Consider the following 20,739-nt stretch of genomic DNA (forward strand, 5'->3'; position numbering starts at 1 on the left):
CCTGCTTGGGGGTGGGTGTGAAGCACCTCCACCTCAAGCAGCCTTAATCCGTCACCCACAAGTGCACAAAGGCTCCCACCTCAGGGGGTCAGAAACATGTCTGTGTGTGGCAGGCTGGTGCAGACCAGTCAGCTGGACACAAGGGAGTTGGTCATTTTTCAGGGGGCATCTCTAAGAGGCCCTCTGAGTGCATTTTACATTAAATCCCACACTGGCATCAGTTTATTATGCTGAGACGTTTGATACCAAACTCCTTAGCATTCAGTAAAGCCATCATGGAGCTGTGGAGTTCATAATGACAAACTCCCGTCCCATGTACTCGATTTTGCTCCACTGCCCTTACAATGTCTGTGAATGGCACAGACACTGTAGGGGCACGTTGCTTGTGCAGCTGTGCGCTCACCTGTGTTATAGTGCACCCTGCTAGAGGTAAGTAATTGTATTGTATAAGTTAATTAAAACCTTTACAAAAATCGCTCAACGGTGAAAGATCATCAAAATAAAAACCGCAGTTACATCATTTATAGAGTCCAACAATTAAAAGAGCTGTGGTACAGTTTATGTTGACTACACAGCATATTCCGTTCAGCTGGCTTATGCCGTGCTCCGACGGAGTAACAGTTCGTCCGATATGCGTTGAGTGGTCCTTAATTTCCTCTTACGACAGTCTCGTAAGGATCCTGTGACAAATGTCTGTGAGTAAAAGGTGCCTTTGGGTTGCGTATGTTTTAAAATAAACTATTTTATAAAAGAATATTGACGTCATATACCAGCCCAGTTGTTAGATTTTATAATAAGTATGCCGCAGATCCAGAAAGTGTCAAATGCCCAATATTTAACTAGAGGTTATTATGATGTATTAAAGGGAAGGCTTTTTGCATCGTGTGTATCCTGACAAAGAGTGCCAGTTCCGGGAAGTGGTGAGCCTGCGTTCAAAAGCTGGTTATTGTGCACTGGATCTCTTTATTTTTTCCTCTACCATGAATTGCACGAACCGGCACGCCAGCTGTACATCTCCTCCTCCAAGGCGAGCCTTCACTGCTTGTCTGCAGGATCTTATCCGCCTGGTGTGCAGGATCCAGTTCTCGACAGGCGCAAAATAGATGCATGATGCTCTCTTCTGCTTTCCCGCAAAGACGGCACTTAGTTATTTCCGAAGATCGCTACCATGGTGGAAGGTGCGACAGGACAGGAAGGATACCCATTCGGGACCGAAGATATTTCTCTTTTGTTTTCCTGTTGAAGCCAGGGCCTACATTTTGCAGAAAGGGTCTTGTGTGGCTCTGCAGCATGCACTATCCGTGGGCCCTTCCCCTGAGCGATTCTTTGTCCTCTACCACTGACAGCCTTTTCACTGTCTTATTTACCAAAGACTTAAAGCTGTTTTGTGCTCCCGAAGTTGCCCAGAACTCCTTCAGGCCTAGGCAGTTTTTAGATGCTGTCAGGTAGTCCCTTGCTATGCAGGCCTTGCTTGTGTTTATCACTTTCCTTAGGTGGAAATTCAAAGAGCTTTGTTCGGACCTTCTGATCCTATGCCAACATTTCAGGTAGGTGCCATTTCGAGATATTTTTTGAGATTGTAGACCAAACTCCAGCCTGATTTGGGAGGGAGAGACGTAATTTGGGAGGCTGAAGATTATTCTTAATGATCGCGACAGGGTACGGTCCAGAGTGTCCCCATCTCTTCCCCTGAGGCACTCGCTCCTGTAGGCGATAGCTGGGATTAGCTTTGCTTGTAAAACCTGTAGTAGTGGGTTGAAGCTTGCTCCAGCAGTTTTAAGTTTAAGAGATTTTAAAGCTACCGCTATTGAGTTGCCTCTCCGTTTTATGGCTTATTTTTGTAGTTTAAAGGTACCCTTGTCGTCAATTATCACCCCTAGAAACTTGTATTTGGTCACAACTTCCATGGGTGCACCTGCCAGGTACCAGTGAAACCCGGATGTGTCCTTTTTCGGGTTGAAACGCATGACCTACGACTTCTCTAAGTTGATAGTTAGAGCGTTAGATGCTGCGTGACTGATTGTTGTGTTTAGCAGGTGCTGAAGCCCAATTGGTGTTCGGCTGATCAACACGACGTCGTCGGCGTACAGTAGGTTAGAAAGTGACAGCCCCCCTAAACTGGGCACGTGTGAGGTGCTGATGTTTAATTCCAAAGAAAGGTCTGCCATAAACAAGTTAAGAAGTATAGGGGCCAACCCGCACCCCTGTTTCAATCCCCTCATTGTTGGTATTTTCCTTGACAGGTATTTGCCGGTTCCTAGCTTTACTTGAACCCACGTGTTGGTGTGTAGGGGAATTAACTGCTTTAATAGCGCTGCTGAAATTTTCATCTTCTCTAGTTTGGCCCATAATTTGTTCCTGCCAATACTGTCAAATGCAGCAGAATAATCAATGAAACAAAGAAAGAGGGGGAGTTTTGCTTCTTTAACGTCATCAATCAGTAGCGTTAGGGCAAGTAGATTTGTGATGGTCCCTGTGTCTTTACACAAGCCTGTCTGGTTAATAGGGATGAGCGAGTTTTCCTTTGCCCATGCTGTTAATTCATCCAGAAGAAGACTGGCATAGTATTTCGCCTCGACATCAATTAAGGTTACGAGTCGGTAGCTGGTTGCTTTATTCTTATCTCCCGTCTTATAAATTAGAGATATTATGGAGCCTTTCCAGGAGTCTGGTATAATGCCCCCACCTCCTATATATTTAAACACCAATAGTAGCACGGCCGCCCAGTAGTCCGCGTCAGTTTTGAATAAGATGGGGGGAATCCCATTGGGGCCTGGTGTGCCCTCACGCTTGCCTTTGGCTACTCGGTTTTTAATCTGCAAAGTCGTAAAGTGAGGGACGCTTATTGGTGTTCTGCTGGTGTTTCCATAGGGATTCCACTTGTCGGGCTGACCCGACCCCGGTTTTGCTGTAGCGAGACTTTCCTCCTTTGAGTTGAAGTGTTCCAAGAGGTGGCCTCCCCAAGTTTCCTCCGTTAGGTGAGAGTTGATACCTTGCACGTTGGCATTACCTAGGTGGTTTATTGTTTGCCAAAATCTTGCGCTTTGGTATTCCTTTGCGTCGTACAAGAGCTTGGCCCACAATGTGTCTTTGCTTCCCTTTTTGCTTGCCAGATAACTTTTTTCTTTGTTGCTTTTAGCTGCGCAAGGGCTTTATGTAGTATGTTTCATTGCCCCTTTGTCTTAGCCTTCGTAGAGTTTTGTTTATGTCTTTGTTGAGGGCCCTCAAATTCGGTATTTTTATGGTTTAAATGTTTTTATTAGTAATTCACATGCGTCAAACAAGATTACATGCGTATAACGGTCATCAAACACTGCAGTGATATACCCTAGAAGAAGTCATGTGAAAGTGTCATCCGAACAGCGTGTGCATAGTCAAATTCGGTATTTTTGAAATAGGGAGATGGTTAAGTTGATTTCCTGACCGAGAGCTTGCAAGCTGGGTTTTTGGTGTTCCCCTACAAAAAGAGGGACTGCCTGATCTTCTAGCGTGCTGATCCCCTAATTTTTTGGTCAGAGTTTCCCAGCGGATTCTCATGTTACTATGTGCCTCTGCTTGATTTTCCCAGATTGACTTAGCTAGGGCTTGCAGTTTGTCTGGTTGGGTAGTTTTGCACGTAAGCCTTTTTAAGTTCACGGTCTGAATAGACGCTGAATCCTCCACTGGGTGATCCAGGGGCCGCCCTTTTATGCACATCGAAATTTCCTGGGGCTGAGGGTCACTATACTCTTTTGTTCCGATTCTGAAACTAGAGATCCTGCTAAACAGTTGTAAAGTAACAAAAGTGTAATCTATTGTAGAGCTTGCCGTAGCTTTATGGTAGGTTGCCGCGGGCGGTTGATCTCCCGGAAAGCGACCATTTAGTGCCACGAGGTTCAGGTGTTCCATGTCCTGTATGAAGTTCCTGGTAAGAGCTGACCGATTTATCTTTTTGCCCTGTTCCTGGCTGGGAATCTTCCAAGCCGTAAATTGTTCCTCCAGATTGTTATCCCTTTTTTGCCTTCCCAATAGATGCATGTTAAAATCTCCAGTCAGAAAAAGGTTAGTTGTTGATTCTTCCAAGAATAATCTGGTTACTCCGGGCCCACCATTTTGACTCCTTTAACTTTGTCTCGTGGGTGGATATAAACGTTTAGCATTATGATTTGCTGTTTAGCTTTGCCCTCCCCTAAGTCCACTGCAAGAATTTGGAGCCCATTTGTTGGGGATGAGATAGAATCTACTTCTCTTGTCCCCCTTATAGTGCTTATTGATGAGTAGATAGATAGGCTGCCCTTCAGGTGCCCAAATTTGGCTCCTGTGGGTGCTGGTAGGTGATGGGTTTTGTAGCCGAGTAGGTGCTGAGGTTCTTCCAACCAAGTCTCCTGAATTAGAATTAGGTCGAAGCCTTCTGTATGAGAAAGAAATTCTATGTCCGATGCCTTGCTTCCTAGGTCGTTTACGTTCCACGAGCAAATTCGGAGTTGTGGGCCTCCAGCAGGGGTTAGAGTCGAGTTAAGTAAAGCACTCTCTCCTTGTGAATTTATTGTTCTGGCTAACCAGGTCCAGTCATCCTGTTGAGTTACTCGGTCCTGACTTTTCCCTCCTAATGGTTGTACGTCCGTGCTATGTGCCCCTTTGAGGACTGATTAGACATTTCTGGCCTGTGAGTGGTCTGGTTGATCAGGCCTGTTGGGTTTTAAAGGTTCAGGGTAGCCCGGTTGTTGGTGCAAAAGAATTTTGATTCCCCAGGCTTTTACTTGGCCTGGTTTACCTGGCCTATTTGAGGGGGGAGATTGAGAAGGCTGGCTGTACCCCCAGCAGCCGGCTTGTGGCCGGCATAAGTTTTAGGTGGGGCAGATAAGTGTGTCTGTTTGTTGTTTATTATGCAAACCGGGTTGCTATTGCTAACGGTCGGCGTGCTTTTGCCTCCCATAAAGTGTTCTTGCTTGGGCGGTTCTTCTCCGAGGCTTTCCGCGTCTGGTTCTGGCATCTCATGGGGAATTATCGAGGTTGAATGGCCCGCTTTGTTATCTGTCTTTAATGGCAAGGGTTCGCAGCTAACGATGTCGACTGGGGTTTTTATCCCATGCTCCGATCTATCTAGTGGAAAGTAGTCCGTTATAATCTTCCTATTTCTCCCTTTCCTCTTTTTCTTGCGATTATGGGTCCGCTTCTCCTTGCCTTGTCCGTTTTCCAGGCCTGGTGGTTTGGTGGCTTGTATTATTGATAGTTCCCCTTCTAACTGTTGTGTGGAATCGCTTTGTTCCAAATCGCTGCTCGCTTCTTTTGCTTTATCATTCCTGCTAAGCCTTTCCACCCAGGACATCTCAACTAACAGATCCTCTGTGGCCTTTGATGTATTAAGCCAGCTGGGTCTTAGGCAGATAGTGGACCCACCATCAGTGTGGGAGGCCTTTAAGGGGGTATTGCTCCTGCCCCTATTCTCTGGAGCTATTTCTCCACTGGTGATTATCTCTATATTGTCTTTTTTGTAGGTACCTTGGGGGTTTGTCCTGTCGTGATTCGTTAATTTCCTGAAGTCACTCACCAGTTCTCCCATTGCTGCTGGAAGTGTGGGCAATTTGTCCACTATGGTAGAGCAGGTGCAGTGTGTTTGCATTAGTTGTGTTTCTTCCTGCACCCTGTGAATCAGTTTGGACATGTTCTAAGTCTGTGATCGATGTTTGCGACGTGCATAGCGACTGAATTAAGAACAGTTAGTTGGATGTTCATTTTATCCGACTGAAATTGCATTGCCTTGATGGACAGCTGCATAGTGTCCAGTAGGGACGACCAACGTGTTCCTGTGTCTGACCAGTCCGGTTCCTTGGGACGGTTTCGATGCCCACTTGACATCTAAGACTGCCTGATGCAAGAAATGTTTGGTGAATCGTGCCCCTCTTGTTCAGACCGTGTGTCTAGCCCGCTATTAACTGGATATAAGTTTAGTGCCTCTGATTCTCCCCAATCTTGAGCCGGAATGATTCCTGTTGGACTGTTGGGAAATCGGTTGGGCTCAATGCTTGAGGGTTCAGTTGTAAAGTATGTTGTGGCATCCAGCCTACGGTGCTGGGTTCCTATACTAGCTTCACCTCGTCCTTCTCTCTCTCCTCTAGGATTACTTGAGAGCCACAGGGCGGCCAGGTCAGGCGCCAAAATAAAGTAAGTTTGTTCTGAAGCTACCTGTGCCGCTGACAAGAAAATAGGCTCTTCAGCCGTTGGTTTCTGTTCATCTCTTGTCGTGGTGCACTGAGCTGTAGCTTCTTCTGGTGCGTTGATGGCCTCTGTGTTTGTAGTTGAGGAAGGGATGGCCGTAGAGGTATACGTGTGCTCCTTGATGGAGTTTTGCGAGTCCTTAGGGTTTATTCCTTCTCTTCCTGTCAGTACTATGACGGCAGGTTCAAGTGGTTGACCTATTCTTGGCTCAGGCTGGATGCCACAGACTCTTGGTGGAGCCTGGTTTAACCCAAGATATGTACCCCTCGGAATGGATATTGAAGGAATTAGGAGGTCTTCGTTAGGTGCACTAGTCTTCGTTGTTTTTAAAGATGGCCCTTGGGGGGCATCCAGACGTGGAACAGTCAATTCTCCTTTCTCACCCTCGCCCTCCTCGTGTACTGTCTTTTCTGTATTGTGGTTTGAATGATGATGGTTGGAGTGATGTACTGTCACTGGGGAAAGGGGGGAAGGAAGGTCACTCAAGCTTTCGTTATTGTGGTTTAGCACTGCCCCTGCATATTTTAAGAATGAAAATTTTGTGTAGATCTTAGGCTGAAAGCTGCCTCTGCCCCTTCCGGAGTTCTGAGTTTGGGCTTCATCCAACATCACCAGTCTCTGGTGTGGTGAGCTTTCTTCCATGAACTGCTTTTCGTTATTAGAGATCTCACTGAGGCATTTGCTCTTCTTTTTCCTCTTACTGAGTATAGTTGTAACCAACCGCCTCTCTTTTCCTGATCTCATATCTGTTGTGTTCCGTATGCCTCCTTTAATTGGATTTAGGTTTGGATAGCCTTGAGTGTTTTGGATAGCCTTAAGGGTTGGCTAGCCTTGAGTGTTTTAGGATTCTTTGGTGAGTACTCCTGATGACTACCTGAGATGTAACTGTTTCCCTGGTCTGGTTTGGATTCAGTTTTTGTTCTTATTATGTACTCTCTTCGTGTTCTCTCTGCGTTCTCTCCACGTTCCGTTGAGTGGCTATTACCCCTGCCTTCTCCAGAGACAACCGGTGTCCGGTTGTCACTTACTAAGTGCTAGGTTCTGCTGGGGCCCGGCCGTCCTGGAGGCTCTTGTCTACAGGGGCCCTGTTCTAAAGGTGCTGCAAGGCCTTATGACTGGGACAAAAGCCAGGGGAAGGGGATGCCAGGCTGCGCTTCCCCCCTAGCGTACGCCCACTCCTCTCTTTCTCCCTGCCTTAGGGCTCGCTGGGGTACCTACCGACTGCTCCTGACCTCCTACCAACCCGCCTCACTGGTGGCCTGGGGCCTAGGGAGCGGCAGGGATCCTGAAGTCACTTGTGGGAGGAGAGGGGGGGGAGAGGTGAGCAGGGCTCTCAAGCGGGCCCCGCAAGCCACGCCAACCTAGTTGGGCCGCTTCCGCGGGTCCGCCGGGCGCGCACTCTGCTGCTGCCTGCTAATGACGGCAGCGCTCACCACCGTCCTTACCTCCTGCTCTTTCCTCCTTGCCGCCCTGCTCCCACGCCACCGGCACTGTTCCTGTAGGGATGGCACTAATCCTCTGTCCATGCCGCCCCGGAACCGGGACAGGAACAACAGTATCGCGGGCCGGCCGGTGGTTGGGAAAGCACATAAGATCATGACGAAGGTGCAGGGTGTAGGGCGAAGGGCAAAGGTATGGGGTGGAGGGCAGGAGACTCTGCACGGCCGCTCTGCTGCGGCGTCGCGTCTGACGTCAGATCTGGATCTTAGTCCTCATTCCGACAGAAACCCCTCATTCGCACCCTGCTAGAGGGGTGACTTATCAATGCAACAGGCAGTGGTTGATGGGCATGGTACACAGCGATGAGTGCCATGTCGACTCTTCAGTTTTGTCTGCACCAGAACACACAGTCTGCAATGGAGGGTGGATGTGTTTGGTGAGGGGTCTCTGAGAGTGGTACAAGACATGCTGCAGACCTTAGAGGCCCTTACTGGCCACAACGCCCTTGGTACCCCTAGTGTCTTTTACAAGGGACTTGTATGTAAGCGAGAGATGTACCAATTGTGAAAACAAAGGTACAGTTATGGGAAAGAACACAGGCCCTGAGAACCTGATTGGCAGGGTCCCAGGGCACACTCAGTCAAAGTGCATCAGATATCTGGCAAAAAGTGGGGGGTATCCATGCAAAAAAGGCAACTTTTCTACAGAAACTAAAGTTTTAGTGGTCTTCAAATGGATACAAAAATGAAATAATAAACTACGACAGCATTTATTAAGTCATACATAACCATTTACATTGCATTGTCAGAGTGAACCTATAAGCAGGGCCACTGGAATTATACTGCAAGGGACAGCAATTTATTGATGGTTGATTATACTCTTTGTTGCAATTCTTAAAAGAAGGAATATTTGGCGAAAGCATCTCAACATGGGAAAACATCCTGTCCTAACTGAGTTTTTTTGCAGCACCAGAGAGAGGTATGAGCCCATGGTCATGTCTAGATTCTCCGTTTTTGAAGTTTAGTTTGAGATCATTTGTTCCTATCCGTTGGTGCACAGCTAGAAGACAATGACCCATCAAACTTAAATCTAGTTCAGAACAGACTTCAAGTTTTACGATGAGTTGTGTGTTGTCCACGTAGCTAGAGCAGCTCAGGGAGCAGTCAGAGTAAATAAGTTGAAAAGCAGAGGGGAAGCTAGAATAGCTCTGCAGAACTCCAGATTGAAAAGGGTCAGAGTAAAATAAAAACAGAAATGGAATGAGACATCTGTTAGTCATGAATGAGTTCATCCAAATGAGGCAATTGCTTTGAATTCCTATTGGTTCTAGCCTCCTCCTAAGGGTTGGATGATGGACTGTACCAAAAGTGAAATAAAGATCTGAGTAAAATGAGTGCTGCTACTCCGGAATCCATGGTAGTCTTGAGGCGGTCTCACATTGCTGTTAGAGACATTTTGGTGCTTCTGCCTGGATGGACTTCTGACCAGATGTCGTAGGATCAATCTGTTCAGTGAAGGCAGTCGGTTCATGGTACACTGCTCTTTCAGTTTCCGTAAAAAACAGTCTTTGCAGATTGGGCAACGTTGCATCAGAGCTTGTCATTTTTAAAAATATGTCTTGATGTATACTGTTTTGCGTTCTGGAAAAATGTCAGAATTCAGAGTTGGTTGATATTGGCTCTAGTGCGATTGCAGCTGCACTGTTAACGAGAATATGCTTGAAAATAGGCACCACGATCTTGATATTTTTGGGATAATCCTCCTGGTATCTTTCCAGCTCTTTGACTCTTCAGATGGAGTCACGAAAAAGTCACATAGTTCTAGAATGTGTTTTTCGATGATGCATATTCTGGAACCAAGAATTCAGAAATTATTTTAGGTGGTGCTTTGACTAGGTAGGAAGCCTTGTATGTAGACTCTGCTCAATATAGTTGAGCCTTTATGCCTTTTCTGATTGCAATGTTGTATATTCTCAAATGGTACTGTGATGTAGATGCGATGTCACAAACCACACCAGAGCCTTCCTTCATTTGGGTAAGTTTATTCTGGAAGAACGGATGAAGCGTACACCACCCCAGCTGACTAAACACCAACTGACTAACATAGAACCCCGCTTATGTTCTGCGCACGTAATTGGAACATGACAGATGTTCCACTAATAGAACCACAACAGAACATAGAGAACAGACTCACCCATATACTCTTATCGAAGAGCACATTACACATGATAACTATTTACAACACATCTTCTTCCCTAAACACTAAACAATTAAACTAATCTACAGAAAATACACATACAATAAGCATGAACATAAATGGTAAAACAAATTCATTAACATAGATAATCATTCAGATAGACAGGAGGTCTGCGCGACCTCACTTCTCTACTTACAACCGGTTGTTGATCAAATTGTTGAGAATTAATACTATGAGGAACCCCCCACCTGTGAGTTAACACCCATAGAAGCATCTCCACCACCCTTCTCCCTACCACGAACTTCATCAGAGGCTACCGAAAACCAAGCAGTAGCTAACAAGTACCCACTACTGGAACGATCCGGTTCCACCAACTTAATACAATCATTAGATGATGTTGACTTACAATACAGTGCTACCCTGCGAAGGTTCCACTTCTCCCCATTATCCAGTACCACATAATGTGGAAAAACTTCTTTGACAACATGTGGCCCTCTAAACTTTGACAAACCCCTAATCACCCTACCAGGTTTCACTTTAACTAGATCACCCACCGAGATTGTTTTAGAGATACAACCCTCCAACTCTGACTCCGTGCCTTCCACCAGATAATTTTTGATCCAAGAGGGTGCAAGCTTAGTACCTGGACGTCTTCCACGCATGAGTTCAAATGGAGATTTGCCATCCTCCTTATGAACAGTGGTTCGATAGGCCCACACCATATCTTTAACCATTTCATCAGCAAATCCCCCTGAAACACACGCCATTTGAATAATCCCCTTTACAACTCTGTTAGCCCTCTCACACACACCATTTGCTTGTGGATTATAAAGCGAAGTTCGATGGTGAGTTACACCACAGCTAGATAAAAACGTACGCATTTTCTGCGAGGTAAGCTGAGTTCCATTATCCGTGATCAAAACTGAAGGATAACCTTCATTAAGAAATACATTCTTGAGAAATTGTATCGTACAATCAGTGGTTATATCCTTAACAAACTCCACAGCAAGCCATTTGGAATACACATCCACAATAACTATGGCAAAGCGTTGAGTGTTCGGTAATTCATCCATGGGACCAATAAAATCTAGACATACACTATGCCATGGTAATTCTGGAGCAGTGATGTGGCTCACATCAGAGCTGGAGCCAACTCTGAGCCTCTTTTCACAATCCCTACAAGCAGAGCAATTTTCCACCCAGGACGCTGCCTGAGCATCCATGCCAGGCCACCAAAAATCTGCCTTCAGTCTCCGCTGTGTGAGTGTTTGTCCTAAATGGCCTTCATGAGCCAATGATAACAGCTTGCCTCTTAAACTGGATGGAGGAATATATTTGTCACCTCTCATTAAAATATTGTCCCCACATGTCGACAATTCATCCAATACTTTTAGAAACGGCCGTACAGAAGGCTGAACACAACTTTCCCTTCTGGATCCTAATTTTACTAGCTCCATCACTCTGGCAAGAACTACATCATTTCTCATTGCAGTAAGCCATTCATCCTTGGTAAAACTACCCTCAACCAACGTTACTACATCATGAATAACAGCTACATCTCCATCCACGTGCACATCAGAAAACTCATTCCCAGAGCCCTCTCTTTTAACTGGGAGCCTTGATAGGCAATCAGCCTGTACGTTACGCCACCCTTGAATATACACAATGTCATACTGATACTCTTGTAGTTTTGAGGCCAACCTTGCCAATCTTGGTGAACCCTTCCCAGCACCTCCTGGTGACAAGACTTTCACCAAGGGTTTATGGTCAGTTTTAAGCTGAAATTTTGTACCCCACAAGTATGTTCTAAAGTACTGTACTCCCCAAGCCGCAGCTAATGCCTCCTTCTCAATTACTGAATAGTTTTGTTCAGAAGAGGACAACGTACGTGACGCAAAAGCAATGGTTTTCTCCCCCTCATAACATTTCTGTAACAAGACTGCTCCTAGACCTGTAGCACTCGCATCTACCATCAATATAGACATGCGCTTAATGTCAAAGGGAGTTAACACACTGGCCTCACGTAATTCTTTTTTTATCGAATCAAAACACTCCTGGTGATCAACATTCCAACAAAATTTTACTCCCTTCTTTAACAATGACCTCAAGACCAATGTCTTGTCCGAGAAATTTTCCACAAATTTTGCATAAAATTCTATGAGACCCATGAATGACCTAAGTTGGTCTTTTCCAGTGGGAGGTGGAGCTAGATTAATGGCTTCTAAAAGATTCCTCTTTGGTTTAACACCCAGATCTGAAATCTCATAGCCCAAATATTCTATTTGTTGGACTAAGAAACAGCATTTTTCTTTTCGCAGCGTCAAACCAGCATCATCTATTCTTTGCAACACATTTCTGAGTACCGAATTATGTTCTGAAATAGTGTCCCCAAACACCAACATGTCATCTTGAAAGAATACAGCTTTTTTTATGCCCATAAAAATCTCTGTGACTAACCGTTGGAACACGCTAGCAGCAGATATTAGACCAAACGGAAGTCTGGTGAACTGAAATGTGCCCTCTGTAGTTATAAATGCTGTTAATTCTTTTGATTCATCATGAAGTCTAATCTGATGATACGCGCTCTTCAAATCTAGTTTCGAGAAGAACTTTGCCCCTTGTAAGGTAGACACTAACTCCCCAATATTAGGGAGAGGAAACGTATCCGCTACTACATGTTTATTTAATGATCTTAAGTCCACACAGAACCTAATTTTGCCATCCGCCTTCTGCGTGATAACAACCGGAGACACCCATGCAGATGCCTCTACAGGTTCAATAACACCTCCTTGCAACATTTCTTCAATTACTTTCCTAACTTCATCTTTGACCGATATAGGTACTCTTCTTGCTTTATGCTGTACTGGAATCGTGCCCTTCTTTATCACTATCTTGTGAACATATCCCTTTAATTCACCCAACTCCTCTCTAAAAACATTCTTTGCACCATCAAGTATGTCACTAACCGTATAGTCATCTACCGCCATTACCTGGTTGACTGCTCTTGGATTTACTATGATATGCAGGTCATATTGATGAATCCACCCAAGAATAGGTGGACCATCTACAGCGACATATACTTTCCCTTTGATTGACCTATTCTCAAAAGTTATGTTTGCATCAAAATACCCCAATAGGTCTATTCTCTCACCCTGGTAACCCGTTGGGCAAATATCACTCTCCTTCAGTTTTGTTTCACCCCACTTGTCTTTGAATACATCTTGGGGAATAATAGTGTGTCTCGAACCAGTGTCAACCATTAAGATTACTGGGCACTCAATAATTGTAAATTCCGCTTTGGGTCTTTTTTCCCTCTTTTCATTGTCAATGCTGCTAACGTCATCTCCTACACTCAAGATTTTATCTTTCTCTCGTCTTATTTCGATAGGTTTATCCTCAATGGCAGCTACATTAACACTGCCCTTACTTCTGCACATTCTAGAGAAATGGCCCAATCTACCACACTTGAGACATTCCTTATTATTCGCAAAACAGAATTTTGCATCTGAGCTGTGGCTATTATTACCACATCTTGAGCAACATCTACTCATTGCATATTTTACTAAGCTATTCTTCTTTAAAGGATTTTTCCCTTTAAACTTTACTACCCCAATAGCTTCTTCGTTTTCTGTCTCGCACTCACTCTTAGGCTTCTCTGCCACCACCGAAATCTGCTGTGAACTATATTTATCTAGTTCATTCATACATTTCTCAGATTCTTCTACCACTTTCGCTAACTCAATAGCTAATTTCAAGGACGGATTCTTAGCCGCCCACAGCCTCTCCTTAATTTTCCTGTTGTTACACTGTACTATGAGCTGATCACGTATCAACTCATCACTCATTGCCCCAAAATTACATTTCACGGAGAGTTCTCTGAGTCGTGCTACAAAGTCATCAATAGATTCCTCTGTGCGTTGCTTGTGAGTGTAGAACTTGTATCTGTTCATAACGAGGTTTTCCTCCTTGCCAAACCTCACTTCAAGTCTGGTTATTGCTTCCTTATATTCATTTGGTATCGGTTGTCCACTCGCTTGTAGAGCTTGAGGTAAGTATTGAAATTCGCGTTGGCCCTCTTTCCCTAATGCACTTAATAATAACGCCTTTTTCCTTTTTGCTGGAAACTCTTGACCATCTAGGGCATCTAGGTAGTTGTCAAACATGCGTATCCAGTCCTGCCAGGAAATAGACGGAGTGCCTGGTTCACTAAGGAATTGAGGAGGTAATGTCACAGTGACCTGTTGATTCGACTGTTGCGCCATGGAACGTGATATATGGCCACTGAACTCTAAATACAAGTAATGAACACTCCTTTTCCAACGCAAATGTTTCTATACTAGGTTTAATTTAAAGTTGCTCTATTGTTTTTTTTTTTTAAGAACTGGTGATTGATATCCAAATGACGATAGTTTCACTATAGAAGCTTTATCTTGTCATGCACTATCGAGATTGACTGGTAAACGCCTTCCTTTCCGTCTACTAGAATTTGTGAGTTCGATTCACTTCCCAATCAAAAATGGCGCTATCCAACGTATGACGTACAGATGCAGCGCGCGTTGATATGTGGGCGTACAGAAACAGACGCTAAGTCAGGCAGGACCGTCGCTTAGCAGCATTCGAACTCTGCGCGCGTCGAAGTCCAAGTGCACTGCTGCCTAGCAACTCTCCGCCCGAGGTAATCGATGAAATCAAATCATTTAACTCACAGTTCAAAGTGCTGAATCCTCAATGCTCCGCTAGAGCTTTCACCGTTTCCGGAGACGTCGTGTGAATTAAACATTCATGCCTCTGCACCTCGCGGATTCTTGTGGAGGGTGTCGCTTTTGAAGTCCGTTCCGTAGGAGACTCTCTCGCTCGTTCAGTCAGCTCCGATCGTCGCCAAAATTGATGTAGATGCGATGTCACAAACCACACCAGAGCCTTCCTTCATTTGGGTAAGTTTATTCTGGAAGAACGGATGAAGCATACACCACCCCAGCTGACTGAACACCAACTGACTAACATAGAACCCCGCTTATGTTCTGCGCACGTAATTGGAACATGACAGATGTTCCACTAATAGAACCACAACAGAACATAGAGAACAGACTCACCCATATACTCTTATCGAAGAGCACATTACACATGATAACTATTTACAACATACTGCAGCTTTATTTTGTACTTAGGTTCTTATTTCTTTTTTTCAGATTAATTCCAGGGATTTTTTTTTTCGCTTTGAGGGTTATGAGTTCTAGTATCATCCACCCTGAATTCCTTAGTTTGAGTCATCATTGCCATCACTGGAACAACGTAAGTAATGGTGGAGTACCACCAGAGGAGGAACTGGCGAGCTAACATTTCTGGGTCATTAGGCACTGAGGGGCCGAGTTCGGCGTGCAAGGCATGATGGTCCAGGTGCTCTCATTGTCTAAGATTGCGCTGAAGCACAATCCCATACCAAAAGCAGACACTATAGCCAACTCCCTTAGACTAAAAAGTCACGACACACTACAAAAACCTCTTGAGCAAAGTACTACACACACTCTCTAGCTACCTCTCTCGCCCTCAGTGTGTTATAAAGACAGGCGAGGGTGGGTTTTATGTTTTTAAAGTATCTCTCTGTACAGGTACAACCTGCACAGTGCTTTTCACATGTTAACTGATGCCAGAATTGTTCTCTCCTACAGCAAGAATTGTGGTCCCGGTGGGTGGGAGATATAGGGGGTTTGGCGATGGGGTCTCCCGAGGTCAAGTGCCTCTTGTGCACACTGCAGCAGATACCTTTCAGCACTTAGTCACTGAGTGAGAGGCTGGCTGTGTGATTTAAATGGGTTAAATATCATGTTTTAAAAAATCAATGAATATTTTGTAACTGTCCACCACCAACATAATCTTTTATTTGAAAAAACTGAATGATTGTCTGCATAAAAAAGTAGATTAGATTACTGGAGGTTTTTCTGGTGAGGATAGCAGATGCTGGATCTCCCCCTGCCTTACATCCTTCACTCCGGGTGTTCCTGTGTGTAAACAAGAGACTCAGACTTTTCTGCTCAGGCTAAGGAGTGAACACACTTGATGCATAAACCCTTTTAGGAATATTGCAGGTATTTTGCAGATTATTTCTAAACCTCTCCCACTACACAAACGGGGTGTCGTTTTAGACATGTACGTCATTCTTTGTACATGGCTGTATTTTCTACTCACAATAAAGTGTCACTCAAAGTATCACACATAAGGCTTGACATTTTGCACAAAGGTGCATTGAAACAGGAGGGGACGAACAGCATACCTGCCAACATGTGGGAAGAGGAATGAGGGAGCTTTTTGATTAAAACGAGTAAGGGTGGGGGCATTATTTTCCACGCTGACTTTCATTGAAGTGAATGCAATTACAGGCGGGCGGCAGCAATAAATAACGCCCTTAGGCGTGGAGACCCAGGAAAAGAACAGTTTGGAATCCAGCCCTACTCCTAAATCATACAAGAAGGCAGAGCACATTATTTCAAGGCCCAAACTAGGCCCGCTCTTCGCAGTCGCGGGGTCCTCCCATGGGTACATCTTCAGCCGCGTGGCGCCTCCATACAGAAGAACGGCCCTCTAGCCACCCCACGCAACTCTTTGATCCCGCACTGACTTGCTGAACATCCAATAGAAGGCCCGCTGCGTCCCATATCCCCGCCCACTTTTCCTCGCTTCTAGTTCCTCCCACGCGCATCTAGGACTAGAGGCAATTGAGTGGCGCGCATGCGCGATGTGGAAGCAGGCGGCGCCAAGCCTTCTGGGAGGGATTTTGTCTGACGCCCCACTATCATTCAAAGACTGTCATGCGTGTCCGTAACCGCGCGCTACCTGACGTCACCGTGTCGGCGTTTCTACGTCACGGCCAGCTCTTCATCCACTCGGCGTCCCCGTAGAGGTATTGAGCGCTTCAACGGCTCGCCATAAACAGTAAATGCTATGTAAATGTAACTATAAAACAGTATAATCCAAAAGCAGGCGGAGTGCGCGTCCCGAGAGTAATGACACCTATGGCCGGATTTGTGCTCGCGCGTAGGGGCGCTGGCTCCGCCCACGCCGTTCGTAGGGGATCGCGCGTGGCCCCGCCCATGCGCGCTTCATTCTCGCGCCGGCGCGGCCCTGGCGAGGGTGGGTTGCGCGCGCCCGGGAAGGGAGGCCTGAAGGGGCCGGGCCGCGAGGGCCTGTCAGACTCCTGGGGGTCCTTTGATAACAGCAGTGTGTGCTCAGGGCCCTTCTTGGGCCTTTTGTCCCGGTTAGGAAAGTACGAGTGCCGTTTGTTTACGGGTCCTAGCCCTGCTTCGGACTGGGGCAGTGTGCGGGGCCCTCAGAGCCTCCATGTGGGACTTGTAGCGGAGTCGACTCGCCCCATTCCAGTCAAGAGTTATGTCCGTTTCAGGCACGTCTGTGCTCTTACTGTCACTGCCTTAGAAGTGACTGTCGCTTCCCTAGCAGTGACAGTAAATGCCCTAGAAGTGACTGTCGCTGCCCTAGAGGTGACTGTCGCTGCCCTAGAGGTGACTGTCGCTGCCCTAGAAGTGACTCACTGCCCAGAAGTGACTGTCGTTGCCCTAGAAGTGTCAGCTTAGTTACTACAACCCTGTGCTCTCAGTGGAGCCGCACATTTGCTGCTTGTAAGGTGCAATGCATTAACACCAACTGCTGGCACCCAGTCATTGCTTTACCCTAGCCCAGGCCTGGGGTATGCCACAAAGCCCTTACATATTTGTGAACGCTACCTCGTTTGCAGGATGCCCCCTCGACAGTGGCATTCACACTCGTAAAGTGACATCCCACCATACACTTCAGTGGTGTCATCCACCATCATTATTTATATCCCGGATTGCCATGCTAAAATGGCTTTTCCTTCTTTAGTATTGCACGTAGGCATCAGCCACTTACTGAACATTGCCCTTTTATCTATTAAAGAGATTTTTGCACAGCGCTGAATGTTGCTTTGCGTCTGTTAAGAGCAATATTAATCTCTCAATGGCCAAATGTTATGTGCAACAATTTCAGCTTTTCTTGTGTTTGTAGCCAATAGCACTGCCCAGTTATGTTGGAGGGTGTTAGTTGGCATGCAGCCCGACATCAAATGGTCTGCTGTAGGCATACCTAAGTTGAGCTTCTCAAGTGTAGGACACTGCACAGCTTTCTTTAGCGTACTTGTAAATTTATCAACCAGTCCGTTGGCCTGAGAACACAGAGGAGTGCTCTTTTGTTGCGTTATACTTAGATACTCTAAGAAGTCTTTGAACTCCCGACTATTGAAAGGCGGGCCATTGCCATATTTTAGGATGGCTGGAACATCCCATGTCGCAAAGATGCCACCCAGTCTTTCAGTGACTTGTTCTTGAATGGTGGTGAGAGAGAGAGATCCTCAGTTAATAGAAATCGTAAGCATTTGTCCATAATCACCATCGGGTAATGTACATTGTCAAGTGGACCAAAAAAGACAATGGCTGTTCTTCCAGACATGCTTCAGGAGTTCTGTCCTGTTCAGGGTGTGTTGAGTAACTTTTGTAGATAGGCAGTTTCATTAATTACGAGCCTTTAATTCTTTCTCAACTTGCTCGTCGAGATATGGAAACCAGAATCTGTCTCTGAAAGCTCTTTTTGTGGCAACCATTGCCCTATGTCCTTTGTGGGCCACTTCAATCATTTTCTGCCGCAGGTTTTCCGGAATCAAGATTCTCGACTCGCGCAATATAACTCTCTCTTGAGTTATAGACAGTTCATCTTTGACGTTTCTGTACTTTTGATATTCACCCTCACTGGTGAGAGGTCAAGTGTGCTGGTTCTACGAATGATGTAATGATATCTTATAACTTTAGTATGCCGCTATTGTGGCTCTTGGCTGTGATAATCTGGGCTAACGAAAGGGCAGCTGGTGTGTTCGATTTTACAATGAAGTTGATATAAGCTTCAGCTGACTTGGATGAAGTGCCATGACCTTGAAGGGGCACTCTGGAAAAGTAGTCAGCAGGGTTCTGATCCCTTCCTTATAATTGTACCCTTGTAGCTGTAGTCCCCAATGTTCAGTGCGATGAGGAATCTTGGCCTTTGGATTTCCAAATATTGTTAGTAAAGCTTGATGATCATTTACCAGCGTAAAAGGCTTTCTCTACAGGAATACTTGGAAGTGTTCACATGCTCATATCACGGCTAAACTTTCTTTTTCAGGTTGTGAGTAAGCACTTTCTGGTTTGGACAAACTCCTACTCTCCTAGTCACATATGCCTGAGCATGTGGTGTGTCCTCTGTGCTGTGCAAGGATAGCAACTAACCCAACTGGGCTACTGTCAACAACAACTTCTGTATGAAGTTTTAGATTGAAATAATCCATTTCAGTAGCATTCTCAATAGCTTGTTTGATTTTCTTAAAACCGTTCTCATATTTATGTGACCATCGAAATTAAACATTCTTTTTAGTGCGCTCCCTCAATGGAGCACTTACTGTGGCAAAGTCTACAAGTCTCAAAAAATCCACTCTCATTTGCAAGGCAGATTTAATTAGGATGAGCTATTTTTAGGTACTTACTGGCGAGTAGGAAGACAAACTGACTTTTAACCTCTGCCTCTGAAAGCAGAGCAAATGTGACAAGATAGCACGATTTAAAGACATCCTTCTTGCTTACAAAGTGAATGAGCAATAAAAATGCCTTTCAATCATGTTAACTTGTCACATTTGCTCGACTTTCAGAGACAGAGTTTAAGGGCATTACAGGTAGGTCGAGTAGATGTTACTAGACCTGCAGGTCTAGTGAAATTGTTATGATTTTTCAAGCCCTGATCTAGAAAAGTAGCTGGCGAAGCTGAGAAATTAACGCACCATTGAAACATCTTGTGGGGGATCAGCATTGGACAGCGCTTGTACTTAAGCAGGATCAGGTGTCATACCACCATCAGAAAAGATATGGCCAAGGAATTTTAAGTTTGTCTTATGGAACTCACATTTGTCTGCATTCAAAGTCAAACCGTCATTACCCAGTAAATGACATATTTGTGTGAGTACCTTATCATGCTCTTTTTGGCTAGCTCTGAAAAACAATATATCATCACTATAATTGAACGCATCCATGACAGGCTGTATGATACGTCAAATGACGTCTTGAAAAAAATCTGCAGTTGATAACACACCAAAGCTTTACTATTGTATTGAAACATACCAGCATGTGTAGAAACGGTTGTAATGTACCTAGAGTTTTCTTTGAGTTCCAACTGATAATATTCAAATCAAGGTGAGAAAAGTCTTCGCACCATTTAATTGTGTTATCATATCGGCAATGTGTGGACCTCAATGTCATTCTCGTTAAATTGTCTTGTTTGCTTGACTCAAGACAACGCATATACGTACTGCCCATTCACTGTTCTTTTTAGGCACTACCACAATGGCAGAAACCCATGGCATGGCACCAGTGGAATGCTCAATGATATGCTTAAGTAATGTTTCAACCGCATCTTGTAAACGAAAAGCAATTTGCCTATGTCTTTGAGCAACAGGACGGACGGCTTCATTAGTATACAACCTTACTTTAATTGTCTTAAGCTTTCCCAAACCCTGAAACAACGAAGGGATCTGACTTACTATTTCATGGTGAGCATTCATGTTGTAGTTCATGGAAATCAGTCTCACATCAGCAGCTGTGCTGAAGCTGAATAGACAGGCACTTGACGCTGCCTTTTGAAGCACATGGATGGGTACTTGCTTGTTCTTTTTTGTGTGTTTTGTCGCTACAAATGTACTTTGACTTTTTAACAGTGTCAATGCAGCCCATGTATACGCTTTGGTTTTTCGATGACATAAGTTTTGGTAAATGATTCAATTCATTATATTTCTCCTCATGCATAATGTTAAACAACACACCACTGTGGATGATGAAAGGTATCGAACAACCCTTTATTTTC

General features: G+C 45.0%; 1 protein-coding gene across 3 annotated transcripts in view; it reads left to right on the top strand.

Annotated features, from left to right (window-relative positions):
- Positions 1-16,596: 16,596 nt before the first annotated feature.
- Positions 16,597-20,739, top strand: part of BTBD18 (BTB domain containing 18) — a 211,333-nt gene continuing 207,190 nt past the window's right edge. For 2 of the 3 annotated variants that reach the window (XM_085651387.1, XM_085651385.1), the window contains exon 1: positions 16,597-16,732. The gene's annotated coding sequence lies outside the window, so the exon portion shown is untranslated. Of the gene's footprint in view, positions 16,733-16,990; positions 18,336-20,739 lie in introns of those variants that run through there. The other variant, XM_085651386.1, reaches the window with a different exon arrangement.

The sequence above is a fragment of the Triturus cristatus genome, chromosome 4_1 (genome assembly GCF_964204655.1).
Source record: "Triturus cristatus chromosome 4_1, aTriCri1.1, whole genome shotgun sequence".
Classification (NCBI taxonomy): Eukaryota; Metazoa; Chordata; class Amphibia; order Caudata; family Salamandridae; genus Triturus; species Triturus cristatus.